This window comes from Ranitomeya variabilis, chromosome 2, assembly GCF_051348905.1.
Source record: "Ranitomeya variabilis isolate aRanVar5 chromosome 2, aRanVar5.hap1, whole genome shotgun sequence".
Taxonomy (NCBI): domain Eukaryota; kingdom Metazoa; phylum Chordata; class Amphibia; order Anura; family Dendrobatidae; genus Ranitomeya; species Ranitomeya variabilis.
The window spans coordinates 3,214,911-3,239,974 of NC_135233.1; the positions used below are offsets into that span (position 1 = coordinate 3,214,911).

Sequence of the window (25,064 nt, forward strand, 5' to 3'; positions counted from 1 at the left end):
GCGCATTTTAGTGCTCGCCCATCACTATTCAGAAATTAATATTTTGTGTACTAACCATAATTTTTAATCACAGCTTTCATGCATCTTGGCATGCTTTCCAGCAGTGTTTCACACTGCTTCTGGCGCAAAAATGTCAGCAGTTCTTTGTTTGATGGCTTGTGACTATCCATCATCCTCTTGATTACATTACAGAGGTTTCCAATTGGGTTCAGGTCTGGAGAATGGGCGGCCCATGACAGGGTTTTGATGTGGTGGGTTCTTAATTTTTGCCAGAGCTGTATATATTACCCCAATTGCCACTGCACACATGCAATCAGGAAGAGCCGAGTCGATGCTCAAGAATTAGCGCTTCTAATAGATGCTCCATTTCTCGTGCAGCTGAGGACTAGTCTTATTAGTGTTGGTAGGGGCCAATATCCATGGACCTTCACAGCTTTTTAACATCAGCCCTTAGCGGTCTGTTTTGCCTTAGCTGGTTATTAAAAATGGAGGGGGCCCCAATTAATTTTTTGGGTGAGTCCACCCATTTTTTAATAACCAGCTACGAAAAAGCAGAGAGCTGTTCACTGATTAATAGGCTGAAAAGGTAAATGTTTATTGGGCCCTTCCCAGCATAATGAGACCAGCTCACAGCCAATGTGGTCTCGAACTTTCGTGCTGTAAAATGGGGGTAGTAAGCGGTAAAGGTGAAAAATGGAACAAAAAGGGGGTAAGCAGGACAATAGCCCTGAAAACAAATGTGGATAGTAAGATCACTTAAAATAACAGAGAATAAAAAGTAATAATAATAATCTTGAAAAAATAGAATTATTCTTACCGTTAATTCGGTTTCTAGGAACCTTCCACGACGGCATATGGAGGTTGCCTCTTTGCCCTAATGGGGAACAGGAAATGGAGAGGTTAAAAGGCCCTCCCACCTCCCTCTCACCAGTGACTTATAACTGAAAACCATAGCACCGGTTTACCTTGAATCCCAGATTTAAATCCAGGAGTATAGGGAGGGAACTAGCGCCGTCGTGGAAGGTTCCTAGAAACCGAATTAACGGTAAGAATAATTCTATTTTCTCTAGTCACCTTCCACGACGGCATATGGAGGAATACCAACTGATTGGCGCTAGGGAGGGACAACGGCCTGGAGTACTTTCCGGCCGAAGGCTAAATCCTTGTTGGGCATTACATCCAATCTGTAATGCCTGGAGAAAGTATGCAATGAAGACCATGTGGCTGCCCTGCAGATTTGCTCCGCTGATGCACCTGCTCTTTCTGCCCAGGAGACTGAGGTTGATCTAGTCGAATGAGCCTTGATTCCCACTGGAGGAGTTTTGTCTTGAGCAAGGTATGCTTCCGCTATTGCTTTCTTTATCCAGTTGGCAATAGTACTTTTGGCTACCTTTTTTCCCTTATTTTGTCCTGATGGATGGATAAATAGGTTGTGGTCAATTCTGTAAGAACTGGTTTGTTCTAAGTAAAACAATACAGTGCGCCTGACATCCAGCATATGGAATCTCTCTTCTTTGGAATTTGCAGGATTTTGGCAAAAAGAAGGTAGAATAATTTCCTGGGAGCGGTGGAAGTCCGATACGACCTTTGGAAGAAAGGAAGGGTCTAGGCGCAGTACTATAGAGTCATCTCGAATGGTTAGGTATGGTTCTCTTATTGAGAGAGCTTGTAATTCTCCCACCCTCCTTGCTGATGTAATAGCCACTAGAAAAATTGTTTTGTAGATTAGGTTTTTCTGGGAGCAGGAGGATAATGGTTCGAAGGGGGGACCTGTGAGCCCCTGTAATACTAGGTTGAGATCCCACAGTGGTACTGTTATTTGCTTCTTAGGGTTCATTCTGGAAGCTGATATCATGAATCTCTTGATCCAGCGATGATTTGCCAGATCCTGATCAAATATTGAACTGAGGGCGGACACCTGGACTTTTAAGGTGCTAGGCCTGAGGCCTATTTCTAAGCCCTTTTGCAAAAAGTCTAGAATTTTTGAAATATTCGGGTTGAAGGGATCCGGCACCTCAGGAAGACAGAAGGATGAGAATTTTTTCCAGATTTTATTATATATTGCAATGGTTACAGGTTTCCTAGATTTTTGAAGTGTGGAAACCACTGCTTCTGATAGTCCTCTGGCTCTTAATATTTGGGCTTCAGTAGCCATGCCGCCAGATTCCACTTGTGGGCATCTAGGAGATGGATTGGTCCTTGAGAAAGAAGGTCTTCTTCTATCGGAAAGTGGAGCGGCCCATCCACCTGAAGGTCCACTATCAGGTTGTACCAACTCCTCTTGGGCCACAGTGGAGCTACCAATATGGTAGGCGTTTGTTCTTCTCGCACTTTCTGTAAGACTTTCGCCAGTATTGGGATTGGTGGAAACGCATAAGCCAGTCGGAAATTCCACTTCTGGACCAGTGCATCCACTCCTTTGGAGCCGTCCCTGGGGTTCAGAGAGAAGAATGCTTCGACTTTCGCATTTCGGCTGGATGCAAAGAGGTCGATTTCTGGGAGACCCCATTTGTTCACCAGCATCTCGAAGCTTCGGTTGCTCAGGCACCATTCCCCCGGATGTATGTCTTGGCGACTTAGATAGTCTGCCTGAATGTTGGACGAGCCTTTCAGGTGAACCGCTGTCAGAGATAAGAGATGTCTTTCTGCCCAGGAGCATATCCGGGCAGATATATTCTTCAGGGAATTGTTTTTTGAACTGCCCTGATGTCTGATGTGGGCCACCGTGGTCACATTGTCCGAATATATCCGAACGTGATGTCCCTTGATCAGATGACCTCCTACTAGTAGGGCTTCTTCTACAGCTTTTAGCTCTCTGTAGTTGGAAGATTTCTTGCTTGTTGACTGGTCCCAGAGACCTTGGAAAGGGGTGTGATTTATCATGGCCCCCCAGCCTCTCTGGCTGGCGTCCGTTGTTACTGTGGTCAGTGGGACTTGCGTCCAGCTGACCCCTTTTTGTAGATTTTTTGGGGACATCCACCAAGCCAGGGAGGCCTTGACACGACCTGGTGTGTACAACCTCTTGTTTAAAGAATTGGGATGACCGTCCCAATTCTGCAAGATATGTGCCTGAAGAATTCTGGAATGGGCTTGGGCCCATGGTACCGATTGAATGCAGGCTGTCATCGAGCCCACAAGAGACATGCCTACTCTGACTGTAGGGGATCTGGTGTCCCTGAACGTTTTGACCTTTGATAAAAGGGTTTGACGGTGTTCCACTGGGAGGAAGGACATTTGTTTTGCCGAGTCCAGGAGAACTCCCAGGAATTTCCTGCATTTGGAGGGTCGTAGGTGAGATTTTTCCAGATTCGGCACCCATCCAAGAGATGTCAGGATTTCGAGAGTCTTGGATACATGGGACTCCAGGGCCTGTTTGGAAGGAGCTATTATCAGAAGGTCGTCTAGGTACGGTACTATACAGACGCCTTGCTTCCGGATAAAGGAGACTACCTCCCCCATTATTTTGGAAAATACTCTTGGAGCCGAGGAAATTCCAAATGGGAGGACGTTGAATTGATAGTGCTCTATCAGACGCCCTCTCTGTACAGCGAATTTGAGGTATTGGCGATGTCTTTGGTGAATAGGGATGTGAAAGTAGGCATCTTTCAGATCGAGAGTGGCCATGAAGTAGTGTGGACCTATCAAGGGGATGGCATTCTTCACTGATTCCATCTTGAATCTTCGGTACTTTATATGCCGATTGAGATTCTTTAGATTTATAATGACCCGGGACTCGCCCGATGGCTTGGGAACCAGGAATAAGCGAGAGTAGTGGCCGTGATCCCTCTCCGATTCCGTTATCTGGGATATCGCACCTGACATCTTTAGGGCTCTGAGACCGGACGCCAATTTTGACTGATCTTTCAGGGAGGGTAGGGAGGTGACTTTTAGACCCCGTGGGGGGGAGGAAATGAATTCTATTAGGAGACCCTCTTTGATGATATTGAGGATCCAGGGGCAAGAGGTGATGTTTTGCCACTGGGAGTAAAAATTTGAAAGTCTCCCCCCCACTGGATCGAAGTCACCGTTTCTCCTGTTGAGACTGCTGCTGCTGTTGCTGAGGGATGAGGATGTTTCTCCCCCCTCCCTTCGGGTAACTCCACCTCCCGGACTTGCCTTTCCCTCTCTGAGAGGTTTGGGACTGAAAGGGACGAAAAAACTTCTTTTTGGGAGTTTTTTGTTCTGGGAGGGCTTTCTTTTTATCGGTTGCTTTCTCCAAGATGTCATCAAGAGAAGGCCCGAAGACGTAGTTACCTTTAAATGGTATGGCGCATAACTTGGCTTTGGAGGTGATATCACCAGACCACATTTTTAACCACAGCGCCCTTCTGGCCGAGTTAGTCTGTACTAACGACCTTGCAGCAATTCTGATCGTTTCCATGGAAGAATCTGCTAGGAAACCCGTGGCTCTAAGGAGACTAGGAAGGGAGTCTAACAACTCAGCTCTTGAAGTGCCCTGGGATATGTGAGACTCCAGTTCACCTATCCAGCGGAATAGAGCTCTAGCCACGCATGTTGATGCGATATTAGCTTTGAGGGCTACCGAGGAGGTCTCCCATGATTTCTTTAATAGACTCTCTATCTTCCTGTCCATCGGATCCTTTAATTGTGACGAGTCCTCAAATGGAAGAGCCGTTCTTTTAGCCACTCTTGCCACCTGAGAGTCAACTTTAGGGACATCCCATTTGGTCATTTCGCCTTCTAAGGGGAATCTACGCTTCATCTCGGATGGAGTACTGAGGCGCTTTTCAGGTAATTCCCACTCTTGGTCAATCATATCGGAAATATTCTGGTGGATTGGAAACCCCACCCGTTTACCCTTAGTTATGCCACCAAACATCTGGTCCTGTATGGACTGGGGTTCTGGCTCCTCCTCCAGCCCCATAGTACTGCGTACTGCGGCTACTAAGTCCTCAATCCAGTCAGAAGAAAAGAGATATTTTCTGGCCTCAGATGTAATAGAGGATGCAGATTCCTCCTGACGACCTGAGGATGAGGCATAAGAGAGGTCTGACTCAGATTCAGAATCCTCTTCCTGGATCTTCCTTTTTTTGGCTGGAGAGTGCGGAGGGGGTGGCGGAGGGGGTGGAGGGGTAAAGGCTGCTAGGGAGGATTGCACCTCTTGCTTGACCAGGGATCGGATTTCCTCTAGTAAAGAAGGTTGCTCTGCCCTGACAACTTTGTCAGTACAGGTCCTGCAGAGTTTTTTCTCCCATGAAGGTGGCAGCTTAATGGTACAGATGGCACACTTCTTTTTAACAGTAGTTTTGGGGGTAGACCTTTCTCCCTGCAATGAGAGGGGAGAGAGAGAGTGACCAAGGATACCCCAAAGTTACTACCTAAGGACCCCTGTCCCTGCGGCACTTACTGTGGCAGGGGCAGCGCTGGGCTCTGCAAGCGCAGGGCAGGTACCGCTCTCCATGACAGGAACAGTCTTACCTGCGACGTTTTCTGGCAGGTTTTATACACGGTGGAATGCACCTGCCCCCAGCGATCACCTCTTCCCCTCCATAGTCCAGCGTGGAGGACGCCGTCCTGCACGAGACACCGCCGGCGGAAGTGCCTCCAGGGAGCGCAGAAAGGACCGGAAGTGACGCGCGCGATCACTTCCGGGTTGCCAGCAGCGTGTGTGGAGGGGAAGGAGACCGGAGAGCTCCAGGAGGACTCCGGTCAGAAACACTAGCCTGCTTTGCCCTCACGGGGGCGCGGGAAGGCTAGGCACAGGTCCCGAGGACACCGCAGCGCGGCGCGACGGGAGCAGCATAGGAGGGGAGGTAAGATACGACCCCATGCTGCCCGGTTACACACAAGCCGACGCTTGTAAGATGCAGCAGTCACCGGCCACCACTGCATATGAAGTAAACCTCTCCTGTCCCATGGGGAACAGGAAAAGACACTGGTGAGAGGGAGGTGGGAGGGCCTTTTAACCTCTCCATTTCCTGTTCCCCATTAGGGCAAAGAGGCAACCTCCATATGCCGTCGTGGAAGGTGACTAGAGAAAAGAGGCATAGGTCCAAATGTAGGAGGAGGTGTAGTAGGTGGATGAGCTTGAGGCGAATGTGGCGATGAAGGTGGAAGAGGCAGGGGATGAGGTATCCAAGTTTTTTTTTTTAGGGACAGCACTTAGAAGAACATAATATAAAATAAAAAAGAACAATGTAGATACAGTAGTCGGATGGCCTAGTGGAGGACGTGGAGGTGGAGGTGGACTAGCAGGAGGTGGACATTGCAGTGTAGGTGGAAGAGGCAGGCCTGATGGTATCCAACATTATTTTTGTGGATTTTATTTCTCTTCCTTTTTGGTAAGGCCCCAACATAAAACAAATGGCAAATAAAATATAACAATGTCTGGGTGCAGATGGTACATTTGTCTGGTCAGCCAAAGGTACAGACAAGTCCTGTGGACTCCACTCCTGGTTTCTTTTAATGAATGCGAGAGTGGCCACGTTGGCTTTGGACAGGTTGATGAGCCTATGTGTGACTATATCCCCTGCTGTGATAAACACATGTTCCAACATTACACTTGCCACGGGGCATGCCGGCACTTCCAAGTCAAAAAGTACAAGCCTAGGCCATGTGTCCAGTTTGGAAGCCAAGAAGTTAAATGGGCAGACCCATCACTTAGTACATGCAGACGTGTGGACATTGACATGTACTCTTCCACCATGTTGTTATAACGCTGGCACCTGGTTGTATAGACCGTATCAGATGGTGGTGCTGAATGATGTGTCATGCTGATGAATTGTTTTTCACATTTTAGCCATGTTAACCCTCCCTTCCGAGGTCGTGCCCCAGCTATGTTGGCGACTTCCTCCTCCTCTGCCTTGTGTTTCTTCTGGCAGGTGGGAACGCCGTCAGTAGTGCCCCTACCAGCATGTGCTTGTATTCACACATTTTGCCATCCCGCTCCAGTGAGGGAAGTAATAATGGTGCTTTGTCTTTGCAGCAGGGATCCAGCAGGGTGGCCACCCGGTAATCAGTAGGGAAGATCTGGGCAACTCTGCGGTCGTTGCGCAGGCACAGCAGACTGTATTGGCTCATCCCGCCCTCTCTTTGTTGGGAGTCCCTCGAGGCTCTGTCCTGGGGCCCCTAATTTTTTCCACCTATACCCTTGGCCTAGGATAACTCAAAGTCCCATGGCTTCCAGTATCACCGGTATGCAGATGACACTCAGATCTACCTCTCTGCTGTCCAGAATCCCAAAGTGTCTATCAGCCATATCCTCCTTCTTCACCTCTCGCTTCCTAAAACTCAATGTAGACAATGCCGAACTCATCATCTTTCCTCCATCTCGCGTATCCCCCCTACCTGATCTATCTATTATGGTAAGCAGCGTCACGCTCTCCCACACCTGAAATCCGCTGCCTCACAGTAACTCTCGACTCTGCTCTGTCCATCAAACAGCACGTCCAAACTCTTGCCACCTCCAACTCAAACATATTGCCAGAATCCGTTCCTTCCTCTGCCCTCAATCTACTAAAATGCTTGTGCATGCCCTCATCATCTCATACCTCGACTACTGCAACATCCTCCTCTGTGGCCTCCCTGCTAACTCTATTGCACCACTCCAGTCTGTCCTCAACTCTGCTGCCCGTCTAATCCACCTCTCTCCTCCCCTCTGCAAATCCCTCCACCGGCTCCCAATTCCCCAACGAATCCAGTTCAAACTACTAACACTGATCTACAAAGCCATCCACAACCTGTCCGTTCCCTATATCTTTGAACTAATCTCCCAATATCTTCCCTCACGTAACCTCCGATCCTCCCAAGACCTCCTACTCTCCACCACACTTATTCGTTCCTCACACAACCGCCTCCAAGATTTCTCCCCAATATCCCCCATCCTCTGGCATTCCATGCCTCAACACGTCCGATTATCCACCACCCTCGGATCCTTCAGACAGAACCTGAAAACCCATCTCTTCAGGAAAGCCTACAGCCTGCAATGACCATTCTGCCCCTCACCACCACCCGAGCTGCTGCACCCCCGACCTTTTGTCTCTTCCCCATAGAATGTAAATCCGCAAGGAAATGAAATTTCAACTCATAGCTGTCAAACAAGTTTATTACAAGTCAAATAGTTAGAAATAAAAAAAAAAAAGAGAAATATATAAGTATGCATACATACAAATCAATAATAAAGAGTTTTAGAAATCAAAACAATGAATTAAACATTAAAGACAGATTAATTACAAAAACGAAAAAACACATTTTGTACCAAAGTCCCGTGTGCTTTAGCTGCAAAAATTGTATTGTGGTGCTTAAAGGCAACCTGTCACCCCCAAAACCGAGGGCGAGCTAAGCCCACCAGCATCAGGGGCGCTCCAGCATTCTGTAATGCATTCTGTAATGCTGTAGAAAAGCCCCCGATGTATCCTAAAAAAATTAGAAAAAGAGGTTGTATTATACTCACCCAGGGACAGTCCCGGTCCTGTCCGATGGGCATCGCGGTCCGGTCCGATGGGCATCGCGGTCCGGTCTGGCGCCTCCTATCTTCATCGGATGACGTCCTCTTCGTGTCTTCACGCTGTGGCTCCAGCACAAAGTACTGCAGTGTGCAGGCCCCAGGCCTCTCTGACCTTTCCTGGCGCCTGCGCACCGCAGTGTGAAGACAAGAAGAGGAAGTCATCCTATCAAGATGGGAGGCCCAGGACCGGACCGCGACTTGGATCGGACCGCCCGCGTGAGTATAATATAACTTCTTTTTCTCATCTTTTAGGATACATTGGAGGCTTAACTACAGCATTACAGAATGCTGTAGATAAGCCCCTGATGCTGGGAGAGCGGGGGAGACAGAGGGAGAGCGGGGGAGACAGAGGGAGAGCGGGGGAGACAGAGGGAGGGCGGGGGAGACAGAGGGAGGGCGGGGGAGACAGAGGGAGGGCGGGGGAGACAGAGGGAGGGCGGGGGAGACAGAGGGAGGGCGGGGGAGACAGAGGGAGAGCGGGGGAGACAGAGGGAGGGCGGGGGAGACAGAGGGAGGGCGGGGGAGACAGAGGGAGGGCGGGGGAGACAGAGGGAGAGCGGGGGAGACAGAGGGAGAGCGGGGGAGACAGAGGGAGAGCGGGGGAGACAGAGGGAGAGCAAATCGAGAAAGGTTTTTTTTTTTTTTTTTTAAGTAATTATACTCATCTATCTGACATTATCAGATGCACACAGTGTCATCCCTTTGGGTCCTCACATGGATTGTGGGGGCACCGCCATTCCACTTGGTGAAAAGAAGTCCAGTGATGTAATGACATCTGCAGGGAGGTCACTGCTCTGGGGGGCACAGGATAGGGAAAAGTCACAACACCTAGAATAAAACAGAAAAAAAAAAAAATCATGCAGAAAACTGGATACAAGTAGTGGCCGACACCAGTGGCCACCGGGCTAATACTGAGCAGCACAGCGTGCGAGGGGAGGATACAGCCCGGGATCTGGAGACATTGCTGTAAAGCTGTTTCGCTCCCAGAGGTGATAGGTCAGTCATCAACCTGACAGCAGGTGTCCCCAATAATATTAACAGGACCGACTCCTCACCATCAGGCAGAGATTCTCATGCCAAGTAATATCAATCCCTCAGATCTCCATCATCATTCATCCCCTCCCCTGTTCGCCCCCACACACAGCACTATACTTCCCCTGCACCCCCCACCGCAAGTGACATCACACACACTGACCTGCACAACACGTGACATCAGCCCCCCACACCACACAGACCCATGCGAGTAACATCAGCCCCATTCTGCAGGTAGACCCCCCTGCACGCAGATCCCCCACGCAGGCAACATGACCCCCTTCCCAACAGACACCCAGCACCGCTAGCAAGGAACATGACCCCCTTCCCACTGAGACCCCCAGCATGCAGTCACCCGTCCCCAGGCAGGCCCCTCCAGCACGCAGTCCCATGCAAACAACATCTCCCCCTTCTCCCCAGGCGGACTCCCCGTCTAGCATGCACATGCAGCCCCATGCAAGCACCCCCCCCATTCTCCCCAGGCAGCCCCATGCAAGCACCACCCCCCATTCTCCCCAGGCAGCCCCATGCAAGCACCCCCCCCGGCAGCCCCATGCAAGCACCACCACCCCATTCTCCCCAGGCAGCCCCATGCAAGCACCACCACCCCATTCTCCCCAGGCAGCCCCATGCAAGCAACACCCCCCCATTCTCCCCAGGCAGCCCCATGCAAGCAACATCACCGCATTCTCCCCAGGCAGACTCCCACTTACCTGATCTGTGACCTTAGAGAATGACCCCAAATCTTGCACAAAAATCCTCGAAATCCAGCCATGACATCCACAGCCTCCTCCTGTCTGCTCTGTCTGTTCTATGGAGGAAGAGGCGCCGCCCCTTCCGGTCACATGGGCATGACGTCACCTGAGGTCCTTTAGCCGACTTGGATTTAGCCTCTACCATTCTGGGCTGCTTCTCATCACTGGAGCAGAACGTGCCCCGGTCATAGCGGCAAGATGTTCTGCAGCAGCGCACACACCCGCAGTAAGGGTCGGACCTGTGATGTCTCCTGTGTGTAATCTGCCTCCGTCTGAGGGTCGGACCTGTGACGTCACCTGTGTGTAATCTTCCTCCGTCTGAGGGTCGGACCTGTGACGTCTCCTGTGTGTAATCTGCCTCCGTCTGAGGGTCGGACCTGTGACGTCACCTGTGTGTAATCTCCCCCCGTCTGAGGGTCGGACCTGTGACGTCTCCTGTGTGTAATCTGCCTCCGTCTGAGGGTCGGACCTGTGATGTCCCCTGTGTGTAATCTGCCCCCGTCTGAGGGTCGGATCTGTGACGTCACCTGTGTGTAATCTGCCTCCGTCTGAGGGTCGGACCTGTGACGTCACCTGTGTGTAATCTCCCCCCGTCTGAGGGTCGGACCTGTGACGTCTCCTGTGTGTAATCTGCCTCCGTCTGAGGGTCGGACCTGTGATGTCCCCTGTGTGTAATCTGCCCCCGTCTGAGGGTCGGACCTGTGATGTCTCCTGTGTGTAATCTGCCTCCGTCTGAGGGTCGGACCTGTGATGTCTCCTGTGTGTAATCTGCCTCCGTCTGAGGGTCGGACCTGTGATGTCACCTCTGTGTAATCTGCCCCCGTCTGAGGGTCGGACCTGTGACGTCTCCTGTGTGTAATCTGCCTCCGTCTGAGGGTCGGACCTGTGACGTCTCCTGTGTGTAATCTGCCTCCGTCTGAGGGTCGGACCTGTGATGTTTCCTGTGTGTAATCTGCCTCCGTCTGAGGGTCGGACCTGTGACGTCACCTGTGTGTAATCTGCCTCCGTCTGAGGGTCGGACCTGTGATGTCTCCTGTGTGTAATCTTCCTCCGTCTGAGGGTCGGACCTGTGATGTCTCCTGTGTGTAATCTCCCTCCGTCTGAGGGTCGGACCTGTGATGTCACCTGTGTGTAATCTGCCTCCGTCTGAGGGTCGGACCTGTGACGTCTCCTGTGTGTAATCTGCCTCCGTCTGAGGGTCGGACCTGTGATGTTTCCTGTGTGTAATCTGCCTCCGTCTGAGGGTCGGACCTGTGACGTCACCTGTGTGTAATCTGCCTCCGTCTGAGGGTCGGACCTGTGATGTCTCCTGTGTGTAATCTTCCTCCGTCTGAGGGTCGGACCTGTGATGTCTCCTGTGTGTAATCTGCCCCCGTCTGAGGGTCGGACCTGTGATGTCTCCTGTGTGTAATCTTCCTCCGTCTGAGGGTCGGACCTGTGATGTCACCTGTGTGTAATCTGCCCCCGTCTGAGGGTCGGACCTGTGATGTCTCCTGTGTGTAATCTGCCTCCGTCTGAGGGTCGGACCTGTGATGTCTCCTGTGTGTAATCTGCCTCCGTCTGAGGGTCGGACCTGTGATGTCTCCTGTGTGTAATCTGCCTCCGTCTGAGGGTCGGACCTGTGACGTCTCCTGTGTGTAATCTGCCTCCGTCTGAGGGTCGGACCTGTGACGTCACCTGTGTGTAATCTGCCCCCGTCTGAGGGTCGGACCTGTGACGTCACCTGTGTGTAATCTGCCTCCGTCTGAGGGTCGGACCTGTGACGTCACCTGTGTGTAATCTCCCCCCGTCTGAGGGTCGGACCTGTGATGTCTCCTGTGTGTAATCTCCCTCCGTCTGAGAGTCGGATCTGTGATGTCTCCTGTGTGTAATCTGCCTCCCTCTGAGGGTCGGACCTGTGACGTCACCTGTGTGTAATCTGCCTCCGTCTGAGGGTCGGACCTGTGATGTCTCCTCTGTGTAATCTGCCCCCGTCTGAGGGTCGGACCTGTGATGTCACCTGTGTGTAATCTGCCTCCGTCTGAGGGTCGGACCTGTGATGTCTCCTGTGTGTAATCTGCCCCCGTCTGAGGGTCGGACCTGTGATGTCTCCTGTGTGTAATCTGCCTCCGTCTGAGGGTCGGACCTGTGACGTCTCCTGTGTGTAATCTGCCTCCGTCTGAGGGTCGGACCTGTGACGTCTCCTGTGTGTAATCTGCCTCCGTCTGAGGGTCGGACCTGTGATGTCACCTCTGTGTAATCTGCCCCCGTCTGAGGGTCGGACCTGTGATGTCTCCTGTGTGTAATCTGCCTCCGTCTGAGGGTCGGACCTGTGATGTCACCTGTGTGTAATCTGCCTCCGTCTGAGGGTCGGACCTGTGATGTCTCCTGTGTGTAATCTGCCCCCGTCTGAGGGTCGGACCTGTGATGTCTCCTGTGTGTAATCTGCCTCCGTCTGAGGGTCGGACCTGTGACGTCTCCTGTGTGTAATCTGCCTCCGTCTGAGGGTCGGACCTGTGACGTCTCCTGTGTGTAATCTGCCTCCGTCTGAGGGTCGGACCTGTTATGTCCCCTGTGTGTAATCTGCCTCCGTCTGAGGGTCGGACCTGTGATGTCTCCTGTGTGTAATCTGCCCCCGTCTGAGGGTCGGACCTGTGACGTCTCCTGTGTGTAATCTCCCTCCGTCTGAGGGTCGGACCTGTGATGTCTCCTGTGTGTAATCTGCCTCCGTCTGAGGGTCGGACCTGTGACGTCTCCTGTGTGTAATCTGCCTCCGTCTGAGGGTCGGACCTGTGATGTCTCCTGTGTGTAATCTCCCTCCGTCTGAGGGTCGGACCTGTGACGTCTCCTGTGTGTAATCTGCCTCCGTCTGAGGGTCGGACCTGTGACGTCACCTGTGTGTAATCTGCCCCCGTCTGAGGGTCGGACCTGTGATGTCACCTGTGTGTAATCTGCCTCCGTCTGAGGGTCGGACCTGTGACGTCTCCTGTGTGTAATCTGCCCCCGTCTGAGAGTCGGACCTGTGATGTCTCCTGTGTGTAATCTGCCTCCGTCTGAGGGTCGGACCTGTGATGTCTCCTGTGTGTAATCTGCCTCCGTCTGAGGGTCGGACCTGTGATGTCACCTGTGTGTAATCTGCCTCCGTCTGAGGGTCGGACCTGTGATGTCACCTGTGTGTAATCTGCCCCCGTCTGACGGTCGGACCTGTGATGTCTCCTCTGTGTAATCTGCCTCCGTCTGAGGGTCGGACCTGTGATGTCTCCTGTGTGTAATCTGCCCCCGTCTGAGGGTCGGACCTGTGACGTCTCCTGTGTGTAATCTGCCCTCGTCTGAGGGTCGGACCTGTGATGTCTCCTCTGTGTAATCTGCCTCCGTCTGAGGGTCGGATCTGTGATGTCTCCTGTGTGTAATCTGCCCCCGTCTGAGGGTTGGACCTGTGATGTCTCCTGTGTGTAATCTGCCTCCGTCTGAGGGTCGGACCTGTGATGTCACCTGTGTGTAATCTTCCTCCGTCTGAGGGTCGGACCTGTGACGTCTCCTGTGTGTAATCTGCCTCCGTCTGAGGGTCGGACCTGTGATGTCCCCTGTGTGTAATCTGCCCCCGTCTGAGGGTCGGACCTGTGACGTCTCCTGTGTGTAATCTGCCTCCGTCTGAGGGTCGGACCTGTGACGTCACCTGTGTGTAATCTTCCTCCGTCTGAGGGTCGGACCTGTGACGTCTCCTGTGTGTAATCTGCCTCCGTCTGAGGGTCGGACCTGTGACGTCACCTGTGTGTAATCTGCCTCCGTCTGAGGGTCGGACCTGTGACGTCTCCTGTGTGTAATCTGCCTCCGTCTGAGGGTCGGACCTGTGACGTCACCTGTGTGTAATCTGCCTCCGTCTGAGGGTCGGACCTGTGACGTCACCTGTGTGTAATCTTCCTCCGTCTGAGGGTCGGACCTGTGACGTCACCTGTGTGTAATCTCCCTCCGTCTGAGGGTCGGACCTGTGACGTCACCTGTGTGTAATCTGCCCCCGTCTGAGGGTCGGACCTGTGACGTCTCCTGTGTGTAATCTCCCCCCGTCTGAGGGTCGGACCTGTGATGTCTCCTGTGTGTAATCTCCCTCCGTCTGAGGGTCGGACCTGTGATGTCTCCTGTGTGTAATCTGCCCCCGTCTGAGGGTCGGACCTGTGATGTCTCCTGTGTGTAATCTGCCTCCGTCTGAGGGTCGGACCTGTGATGTCTCCTGTGTGTAATCTCCCTCCGTCTGAGGGTCGGACCTGTGATGTCTCCTGTGTGTAATCTGCCCCCGTCTGAGGGTCGGACCTGTGATGTCTCCTGTGTGTAATCTGCCTCCGTCTGAGGGTCGGACCTGTGACGTCACCTGTGTGTAATCTGCCTCCGTCTGAGGGTCGGACCTGTGACGTCTCCTGTGTGTAATCTGCCTCCGTCTGAGGGTCGGACCTGTGACGTCTCCTGTGTGTAATCTGCCCCCGTCTGAGGGTCGGACCTGTGACGTCTCCTGTGTGTAATCTGCCTCCGTCTGAGGGTCGGACCTGTGATGTCTCCTGTGTGTAATCTGCCCCCGTCTGAGGGTCGGACCTGTGATGTCTCCTGTGTGTAATCTGCCTCCGTCTGAGGGTCGGACCTGTGATGTCACCTGTGTGTAATCTGCCTCCGTCTGAGGGTCGGACCTGTGATGTCTCCTGTGTGTAATCTGCCTCCGTCTGAGGGTCGGACCTGTGATGTCTCCTGTGTGTAATCTGCCTCCGTCTGAGGGTCGGACCTGTGATGTCTCCTGTGTGTAATCTGCCTCCGTCTGAGGGTCGGACCTGTGATGTCTCCTGTGTGTAATCTGCCCCCGTCTGAGGGTCGGACCTGTGATGTCTCCTGTGTGTAATCTGCCTCCGTGTGAGGGTCGGACCTGTGATGTCACCTGTGTGTAATCTGCCTCCGTCTGAGGGTCGGACCTGTGACGTCTCCTGTGTGTAATCTGCCTCCGTCTGAGGGTCGGACCTGTGACGTCTCCTGTGTGTAATCTGCCTCCGTCTGAGGGTCGGACCTGTGATGTCACCTGTGTGTAATCTCCCTCCGTCTGAGGGTCGGACCTGTGATGTCTCCTGTGTGTAATCTGCCTCCGTCTGAGGGTCGGACCTGTGACGTCTCCTGTGTGTAATCTTCCTCCGTCTGAGGGTCGGACCTGTGATGTCTCCTGTGTGTAATCTGCCTCCGTCTGAGGATCGGACCTGTGACGTCTCCTGTGTGTAATCTGCCTCCGTCTGAGGGTCGGACCTGTGATGTCACCTGTGTGTAATCTGCCTCCGTCTGAGGGTCGGACCTGTGATGTCTCCTGTGTGTAATCTGCCTCCGTCTGAGGGTCGGACCTGTGATGTCTCCTGTGTGTAATCTGCCTCCGTCTGAGGGTCGGACCTGTGATGTCTCCTGTGTGTAATCTGCCTCCGTCTGAGGGTCGGACATGTGACGTCACCTGTGTGTAATCTGCCTCCGTCTGAGGGTCGGACCTGTGATGTCTCCTGTGTGTAATCTCCCTCCGTCTGAGGGTCGGACCTGTGACGTCTCCTGTGTGTAATCTGCCTCCGTCTGAGGGTCGGACCTGTGATGTCTCCTGTGTGTAATCTCCCTCCGTCTGAGGGTCGGACCTGTGATGTCTCCTGTGTGTAATCTGCCTCCGTCTGAGGGTCGGACCTGTGATGTCTCCTGTGTGTAATCTGCCTCCGTCTGAGGGTCGGACCTGTGATGTCTCCTGTGTGTAATCTGCCCCCGTCTGAGGGTCGGACCTGTGACGTCTCCTGTGTGTAATCTTCCTCCGTCTGAGGGTCGGACCTGTGATGTCACCTGTGTGTAATCTGCCTCCGTCTGAGGGTCGGACCTGTGACGTCTCCTGTGTGTAATCTGCCCCCGTCTGAGGGTCGGACCTGTGACGTCTCCTGTGTGTAATCTGCCCCCGTCTGAGGGTCGGACCTGTGACGTCTCCTGTGTGTAATCTGCCTCCGTCTGAGGGTCGGACCTGTGATGTCTCCTGTGTGTAATCTGCCCCCGTCTGAGGGTCGGACCTGTGACGTCTCCTGTGTGTAATCTGCCTCCGTCTGAGGGTCGGACCTGTGACGTCTCCTGTGTGTAATCTGCCTCCGTCTGAGGGTCGGACCTGTGACGTCACCTGTGTGTAATCTGCCTCCGTCTGAGGGTCGGACCTGTGACGTCACCTGTGTGTAATCTGCCTCCGTCTGAGGGTCGGACCTGTGATGTCTCCTGTGTGTAATCTGCCTCCGTCTGAGGGTCGGACCTGTGATGTCTCCTGTGTGTAATCTGCCTCCGTCTGAGGATCGGACCTGTGACGTCTCCTGTGTGTAATCTGCCTCCGTCTGAGGGTCGGACCTGTGATGTCTCCTGTGTGTAATCTCCCTCCGTCTGAGGGTCGGACCTGTGATGTCTCCTGTGTGTAATCTGCCCCCGTCTGAGGGTCGGACCTGTGACGTCACCTGTGTGTAATCTGCCTCCGTCTGAGGGTCGGACCTGTGACGTCACCTGTGTGTAATCTGCCTCCGTCTGAGGGTCGGACCTGTGATGTCTCCTGTGTGTAATCTGCCTCCGTCTGAGGGTCGGACCTGTGACGTCTCCTGTGTGTAATCTGCCTCCGTCTGAGGGTCGGACCTGTGATGTCTCCTGTGTGTAATCTGCCTCCGTCTGAGGGTCGGACCTGTGATGTCACCTGTGTGTAATCTGCCTCCGTCTGAGGGTCGGACCTGTGATGTCACCTGTGTGTAATCTGCCCCCGTCTGAGGGTCGGACCTGTGATGTCACCTGTGTGTAATCTGCCCCCGTCTGAGGGTCGGACCTGTGATGTCACCTGTGTGTAATCTGCCCCCGTCTGAGGGTCGGACCTGTGATGTCACCTGTGTGTAATCTGCCTCCGTCTGAGGGTCGGACCTGTGACGTCTCCTGTGTGTAATCTGCCTCCGTCTGAGGGTCGGACCTGTGACGTCACCTGTGTGTAATCTGCCTCCGTCTGAGGGTCGGACCTGTGATGTCTCCTGTGTGTAATCTGCCCCCGTCTGAGGGTCGGACCTGTGATGTCTCCTGTGTGTAATCTGCCCCCGTCTGAGGGTCGGACCTGTGACGTCACCTGTGTGTAATCTGCCTCCGTCTGAGGGTCGGACCTGTGATGTCACCTGTGTGTAATCTGCCCCCGTCTGAGGGTCGGACCTGTGATGTCACCTGTGTGTAATCTGCCCCCGTCTGAGGGTCGGACCTGTGATGTCACCTGTGTGTAATCTGCCCCCGTCTGAGGGTCGGACCTGTGACGTCACCTGTGTGTAATCTGCCTCCGTCTGAGGGTCGGACCTGTGATGTCACCTGTGTGTAATCTGCCCCCGTCTGAGGGTCGGACCTGTGATGTCACCTGTGTGTAATCTGCCCCCGTCTGAGGGTCGGACCTGTGACGTCACCTGTGTGTAATCTGCCCCCGTCTGAGGGTCGGACCTGTGATGTCACCTGTGTGTAATCTGCCTCCGTCTGAGGGTCGGACCTGTGACGTCTCCTGTGTGTAATCTGCCTCCGTCTGAGGGTTGGACCTGTGATGTCACCTGTGTGTAATCTGCCTCCGTCTGAGGGTTGGACCTGTGATGTCACCTGTGTGTAATCTGCCTCCGTCTGAGGGTCGGACCTGTGATGTCACCTGTGTGTAATCTGCCTCCGTCTGAGGGTTGGACCTGTGATGTCACCTGTGTGTAATCTGCCTCCGTCTGAGGGTCGGACCTGTGATGTCACCTGTGTGTAATCTGCCTCCGTCTGAGGGTCGGACCTGTGACGTCTCCTGTGTGTAATCTGCCTCCGTCTGAGGGTCGGACCTGTGATGTCACCTGTGTGTAATCTGCCTCCGTCTGAGGGTCGGACCTGTGATGTCACCTGTGTGTAATCTGCCTCCGTCTGAGGGTTGGACCTGTGATGTCACCTGTGTGTAATCTGCCTCCGTCTGAGGGTCGGACCTGTGATGTCACCTGTGTGTAATCTGCCTCCGTCTGAGGGTCGGACCTGTGTGTAATCTGCCCCCGTCTGAGGGTCGGACCTGTGACGTCTCCTGTGTGTAATCTGCCTCCGTCTGAGGGTCGGACCTGTGATGTCACCTGTGTGTAATCTGCCCCCGTCTGAGGGTCGGACCTGTGATGTCTCCTGTGTGTAATCTGCCTCCGTCTGAGGGTCGGACCTGTGATGTCACCTGTGTGTAATCTGCCTCCGTCTGAGGGTTGGACCTGTGACGTCACCTGTGTGTAATCTGCCTCCGTCTGAGGGTCGGACCTGTGATGTCTCCTGTGTGTAATCTGCCCCCGTCTGAGGGTCGGACCTGTGATGTCTCCTGTGTGTAATCTGCCTCCGTCTGAGGGTCGGACCTGTGATGTCACCTGTGTGTAATCTGCCTCCGTCTGAGGGTCGGACCTGTGATGTCTCCTGTGTGTAATCTGCCTCCGTCTGAGGGTCGGACCTGTGATGTCACCTGTGTGTAATCTGCCTCCGTCTGAGGGTTGGACCTGTGATGTCTCCTGTGTGTAATCTGCCTCCGTCTGAGGGTCGGACCTGTGATGTCTCCTCTGTGTAATCTGCCTCCGTCTGAGGGTCGGACCTGTGACGTCACCTGTGTGTAATCTGCCTCCGTCTGAGGGTCGGACCTGTGATGTCTCCTGTGTGTAATCTGCCTCCGTCTGAGGGTCGGACCTGTGACGTCACCTGTGTGTAATCTGCCCCCGTCTGAGGGTCGGACCTGTGATGTCTCCTGTGTGTAATCTGCCCCCGTCTGAGGGTCGGACCTGTGATGTCTCCTGTGTGTAATCTGCCTCCGTCTGAGGGTCGGACCTGTGATGTCTCCTGTGTGTAATCTGCCTCCGTCTGAGGGTCGGACCTGTGATGTCACCTGTGTGTAATCTGCCTCCGTCTGAGGGTTGGACCTGTGATGTCTCCTGTGTGTAATCTGCCTCCGTCTGAGGGTCGGACCTGTGATGTCTCCTCTGTGTAATCTGCCTCCGTCTGAGGGTCGGACCTGTGACGTCACCTGTGTGTAATCTGCCTCCGTCTGAGGGTCGGACCTGTGATGTCTCCTGTGTGTAATCTGCCTCCGTCTGAGGGTCGGACCTGTGATGTCACCTGTGTGTAATCTGCCTCCGTCTGAGGGTTGGACCTGTGATGTCTCCTGTGTGTAATCTGCCTCCGTCTGAGGGTCGGACCTGTGATGTCTCCTCTGTGTAATCTGCCTCCGTCTGAGGGTCGGACCTGTGACGTCACCTGTGTGTAATCTCCCTCCGTCTGAGGGTCGGACCTGTGATGTCACCTGTGTGTAATCTGCCTCCGTCTGAGGGTCGGACCTGTGACGTCTCCTGTGTGTAATCTGCCTCCGTCTGAGGGTCGGACCTGTGATGTCTCCTCTGTGTAATCTGCCTCCGTCTGAGGGTCGGACCTGTGACGTCTCCTGTGTGTAATCTGCCTCCGTCTGAGGGTCGGACCTGTGATGTCACCTGTGTGTAATCTCCCTCCGTCTGAGGGTCGGACCTGTGATGTCACCTGTGTGTAATCTGCCTCCGTCTGAGGGTCGGACCTGTGACGTCACCTGTGTGTAATCTTCCTCCGTCTGAGGGTCGGACCTGTGACGTCTCCTGTGTGTAATCTGCCTCCGTCTGAGGGTCGGACCTGTGACGTCTCCTGTGTGTAATCTCCCTCCGTCTGAGGGTCGGACCTGTGATGTCACCTGTGTGTAATCTGCCTCCGTCTGAGGGTCGGACCTGTGATGTCTCCTGTGTGTAATCTGCCTCCGTCTGAGGGTCGGACCTGTGATGTCACCTGTGTGTAATCTGCCTCCGTCTGAGGGTCGGACCTGTGACGTCTCCTGTGTGTAATCTGCCTCCGTCTGAGGGTCGGACCTGTGATGTCACCTGTGTGTAATCTGCCTCCGTCTGAGGGTCGGACCTGTGATGTCACCTGTGTGTAATCTGCCTCCGTCTGAGGGTCGGACCTGTGACGTCTCCTGTGTGTAATCTTCCTCCGTCTGAGGGTCGGACCTGTGATGTCACCTGTGTGTAATCTGCCTCCGTCTGAGGGTCGGACCTGTGACGTCACCTGTGTGTAATCTTCCTCCGTCTGAGGGTCGGACCTGTGACGTCTCCTGTGTGTAATCTGCCTCCGTCTGAGGGTCGGACCTGTGACGTCTCCTGTGTGTAATCTCCCTCCGTCTGAGGGTCGGACCTGTGATGTCTCCTGTGTGTAATCTGCCTCCGTCTGAGGGTCGGACCTGTGACGTCTCCTGTGTGTAATCTTCCTCCGTCTGAGGGTCGGACCTGTGATGTCTCCTGTGTGTAATCTGCCTCCGTCTGAGGGTCGGACCTGTGATGTCTCCTGTGTGTAATCTGCCTCCGTCTGAGGGTCGGACCTGTGATGTCTCCTGTGTGTAATCTGCCTCCGTCTGAGTGAGGGTTGGACTTGTGATGTCACCTGTGTGTAATCTCCCTCCATCTGAGGGTCGGACCTGTGACTTCTCCTGTGTGTAATCTGCCTCCGTCTGAGGGTCGGACCTGTGACGTCTCCTGTGTGTAATCTCCCTCCGTCTGAGGGTCGGACCTGTGATGTCTCCTGTGTGTAATCTGCCTCCGTCTGAGGGTCGGACCTGTGATGTCACCTGTGTGTAATCTGCCTCCGTCTGAGGGTCGGACCTGTGATGTCTCCTGTGTGTAATCTTCCTCCGTCTGAGGGTCGGACCTGTGATGTCTCCTGTGTGTAATCTCCCTCCGTCTGAAGGTCGGACCTGTGATGTCTCCTGTGTGTAATCTGCCTCCGTCTGAGGGTCGGACCTGTGATGTCTCCTGTGTGTAATCTGCCTCCGTCTGAGGGTCGGACCTGTGACGTCTCCTGTGTGTAATCTGCCTCCGTCTGAGTGAGGGTTGGACTTGTGATGTCACCTGTGTGTAATCTCCCTCCATCTGAGGGTCGGACCTGTGACTTCTCCTGTGTGTAATCTGCCTCCGTCTGAGGGTCGGACCTGTGACGTCTCCTGTGTGTAATCTCCCTCCGTCTGAGGGTCGGACCTGTGATGTCTCCTGTGTGTAATCTGCCTCCGTCTGAGGGTCGGACCTGTGATGTCACCTGTGTGTAATCTGCCTCCGTCTGAGGGTCGGACCTGTGATGTCTCCTGTGTGTAATCTTCCTCCGTCTGAGGGTCGGACCTGTGATGTCTCCTGTGTGTAATCTCCCTCCGTCTGAAGGTCGGACCTGTGATGTCTCCTGTGTGTAATCTGCCTCCGTCTGAGGGTCGGACCTGTGATGTCTCCTGTGTGTAATCTGCCTCCGTCTGAGGGTCGGACCTGTGATGTCTCCTGTGTGTAATCTGCCTCCGTCTTAGGGTCGGACCTGTGATGTCACCTGTGTGTAATCTCCCTCCATCTGAGGGTCGGACCTGTGACGTCTCCTGTGTGTAATCTGCCTCCGTCTGAGGGTCGGACCTGTGACGTCTCCTGTGTGTAATCTCCCTCCGTCTGAGGGTCGGACCTGTGATGTCTCCTGTGTGTAATCTGCCTCCGTCTGAGGGTCGGACCTGTGATGTCACCTGTGTGTAATCTGCCTCCGTCTGAGGGTCGGACCTGTGATGTCTCCTGTGTGTAATCTTCCTCCGTCTGAGGGTCGGACCTGTGATGTCTCCTGTGTGTAATCTCCCTCCGTCTGAGGGTCGGACCTGTGACGTCTCCTGTGTGTAATCTGCCCCCGTCTGAGGGTCGGACCTGTGATGTCACCTGTTTGTAATCTCCCTCCGTCTGAGGGTCGGACCTGTGATGTCTCCTGTGTGTAATCTCCCTCCGTCTGAGGGTCGGACCTGTGATGTCTCCTGTGTGTAATCTGCCCCCGTCTGAGGGTCGGACCTGTGACGTCTCCTGTGTGTAATCTTCCTCCGTCTGAGGGTCGGACCTGTGATGTCACCTGTTTGTAATCTCCCTCCGTCTGAGGGTCGGACCTGTGATGTCACCTGTGTGTAATCTGCCTCCGTCTGAGGGTCGGACCTGTGATGTCACCTGTGTGTAATCTGCCTCCGTCTGAGGGTCGGACCTGTGATGTCTCCTGTGTGTAATCTGCCCCCGTCTGAGGGTCGGACCTGTGACGTCTCCTGTGTGTAATCTCCCTCCGTCTGAGGGTCGGACCTGTGATGTCACCTGTGTGTAATCTGCCTCCGTCTGAGGGTCGGACCTGTGACGTCTCCTGTGTGTAATCTGCCTCCGTCTGAGGGTCGGACCTGTGACGTCACCTGTGTGTAATCTGCCTCCGTCTGAGGGTCGGACCTGTGATGTCTCCTGTGTGTAATCTGCCCCCGTCTGAGGGTCGGACCTGTGATGTCTCCTCTGTGTAATCTGCCTCCGTCTGAGGGTCGGACCTGTGACGTCTCCTGTGTGTAATCTGCCTCCGTCTGAGGGTCGGACCTGTGATGTCACCTGTGTGTAATCTCCCTCCGTCTGAGGGTCGGACCTGTGACGTCACCTGTGTGTAATCTTCCTCCGTCTGAGGGTCGGACCTGTGACGTCTCCTGTGTGTAATCTTCCTCCGTCTGAGGGTCGGACCTGTGATGTCTCCTGTGTGTAATCTCCCTCCGTCTGAGGGTCGGACCTGTGATGTCTCCTGTGTGTAATCTGCCTCCGTCTGAGGGTCGGACCTGTGATGTCTCCTGTGTGTAATCTGCCTCCGTCTGAGGGTCGGACCTGTGACGTCTCCTGTGTGTAATCTTCCTCCGTCTGAGGGTCGGACCTGTGATGTCTCCTGTGTGTAATCTGCCTCCGTCTGAGGGTCGGACCTGTGATGTCTCCTGTGTGTAATCTGCCTCCGTCTGAGGGTCGGACCTGTGACGTCTCCTGTGTGTAATCTGCCTCCGTCTGAGGGTCGGACCTGTGATGTCTCCTGTGTGTAATCTGCCCCCGTCTGAGGGTCGGACCTGTGACGTCACCTGTGTGTAATCTCCCTCCATCTGAGGGTCGGACCTGTGACGTCTCCTGTGTGTAATCTGCCTCCGTCTGAGGGTCGGACCTGTGACGTCTCCTGTGTGTAATCTCCCTCCGTCTGAGGGTCGGACCTGTGATGTCTCCTGTGTGTAATCTGCCTCCGTCTGAGGGTCGGACCTGTGATGTCACCTGTGTGTAATCTGCCTCCGTCTGAGGGTCGGACCTGTGATGTCCCCTGTGTGTAATCTGCCTCCGTCTGAGGGTCGGACCTGTGATGTCTCCTGTGTGTAATCTTCCTCCGTCTGAGGGTCGGACCTGTGATGTCTCCTGTGTGTAATCTCCCTCCGTCTGAAGGTCGGACCTGTGATGTCTCCTGTGTGTAATCTGCCTCCGTCTGAGGGTCGGACCTGTGATGTCTCCTGTGTGTAATCTGCCTCCGTCTGAGGGTCGGACCTGTGACGTCTCCTGTGTGTAATCTGCCTCCGTCTGAGTGAGGGTTGGACTTGTGATGTCACCTGTGTGTAATCTCCCTCCATCTGAGGGTCGGACCTGTGACGTCTCCTGTGTGTAATCTGCCTCCGTCTGAGGGTCGGACCTGTGACGTCTCCTGTGTGTAATCTGCCTCCGTCTGAGGGTCGGACCTGTGACGTCTACTGTGTGTAATCTGCCTCCGTCTGAGGGTCGGACCTGTGACGTCTCCTGTGTGTAATCTGCCTCCGTCTGAGTGAGGGTTGGACTTGTGATGTCACCTGTGTGTAATCTCCCTCCATCTGAGGGTCGGACCTGTGACGTCTCCTGTGTGTAATCTGCCTCCGTCTGAGGGTCGGGCCTGTGACGTCTCCTGTGTGTAATCTCCCTCCGTCTGAGGGTCGGACCTGTGACGTCTCCTGTGTGTAATCTACCTCCGTCTGAGGGTCGGACCTGTGACGTCTCCTGTGTGTAATCTGCCCCCGTCTGAGGGTCGGACCTGTGATGTCTCCTGTGTGTAATCTGCCCCCGTCTGAGGGTCGGACCTGTGATGTCTCCTGTGTGTAATCTGCCTCCGTCTGAGGGTCGGACCTGTGATGTCTCCTGTGTGTAATCTGCCCCCGTCTGAGGGTCGGACCTGTGATGTCTCCTGTGTGTAATCTGCCCCCGTCTGAGGGTCGGACCTGTGATGTCTCCTCTGTGTAATCTGCCTCCGTCTGAGGGTCGGACCTGTGACGTCTCCTGTGTGTAATCTGCCCCTGTCTGAGGGTCGGACCTGTGATGTCTCCTGTGTGTAATCTGCCTCCGTCTGAGGGTCGGACCTGTGACGTCTCCTGTGTGTAATCTGCCTCCGTCTGAGGGTCGGACCTGTGACGTCACCTGTGTGTAATCTGCCTCCGTCTGAGGGTCGGACCTGTGATGTCTCCTGTGTGTAATCTGCCCCCGTCTGAGGGTCGGACCTGTGATGTCTCCTGTGTGTAATCTGCCCCCGTCTGAGGGTCGGACCTGTGATGTCTCCTGTGTGTAATCTGCCTCCGTCTGAGGGTCGGACCTGTGATGTCTCCTGTGTGTAATCTGCCTCCGTCTGAGGGTCGGACCTGTGACGTCTCCTGTGTGTAATCTGCCTCCGTCTGAGGGTCGGACCTGTGATGTCTCCTGTGTGTAATCTGCCTCCGTCTGAGGGTCGGACCTGTGATGTCTCCTGTGTGTAATCTGCCTCCGTCTGAGGGTCGGACCTGTGACGTCTCCTGTGTGTAATCTGCCCCCGTCTGAGGGTCGGACCTGTGACGTCACCTGTGTGTAATCTGCCTCCGTCTGAGGGTCGGACCTGTGATGTCTCCTGTGTGTAATCTGCCCCCGTCTGAGGGTCGGACCTGTGATGTCTCCTGTGTGTAATCTGCCTCC

General features: G+C 54.3%; 1 protein-coding gene across 7 annotated transcripts in view; it reads left to right on the top strand.

The window, feature by feature from the left end:
- LOC143804107 (uncharacterized) overlaps positions 1 to 25,064 on the top strand; it is a 188,447-nt gene that overhangs the window by 30,164 nt on the left and 133,219 nt on the right. For 2 of the 7 annotated variants that reach the window (XM_077281847.1, XM_077281850.1), the window contains exon 1: positions 10,299 to 10,480. The exons of 3 other annotated variants lie outside the window; for them this stretch is intronic. The gene's annotated coding sequence lies outside the window, so the exon portion shown is untranslated. Of the gene's footprint in view, positions 1 to 10,298; positions 10,481 to 25,064 lie in introns of those variants that run through there. 2 more of the 7 variants (XM_077281852.1, XM_077281855.1) reach the window with 2 other exon arrangements.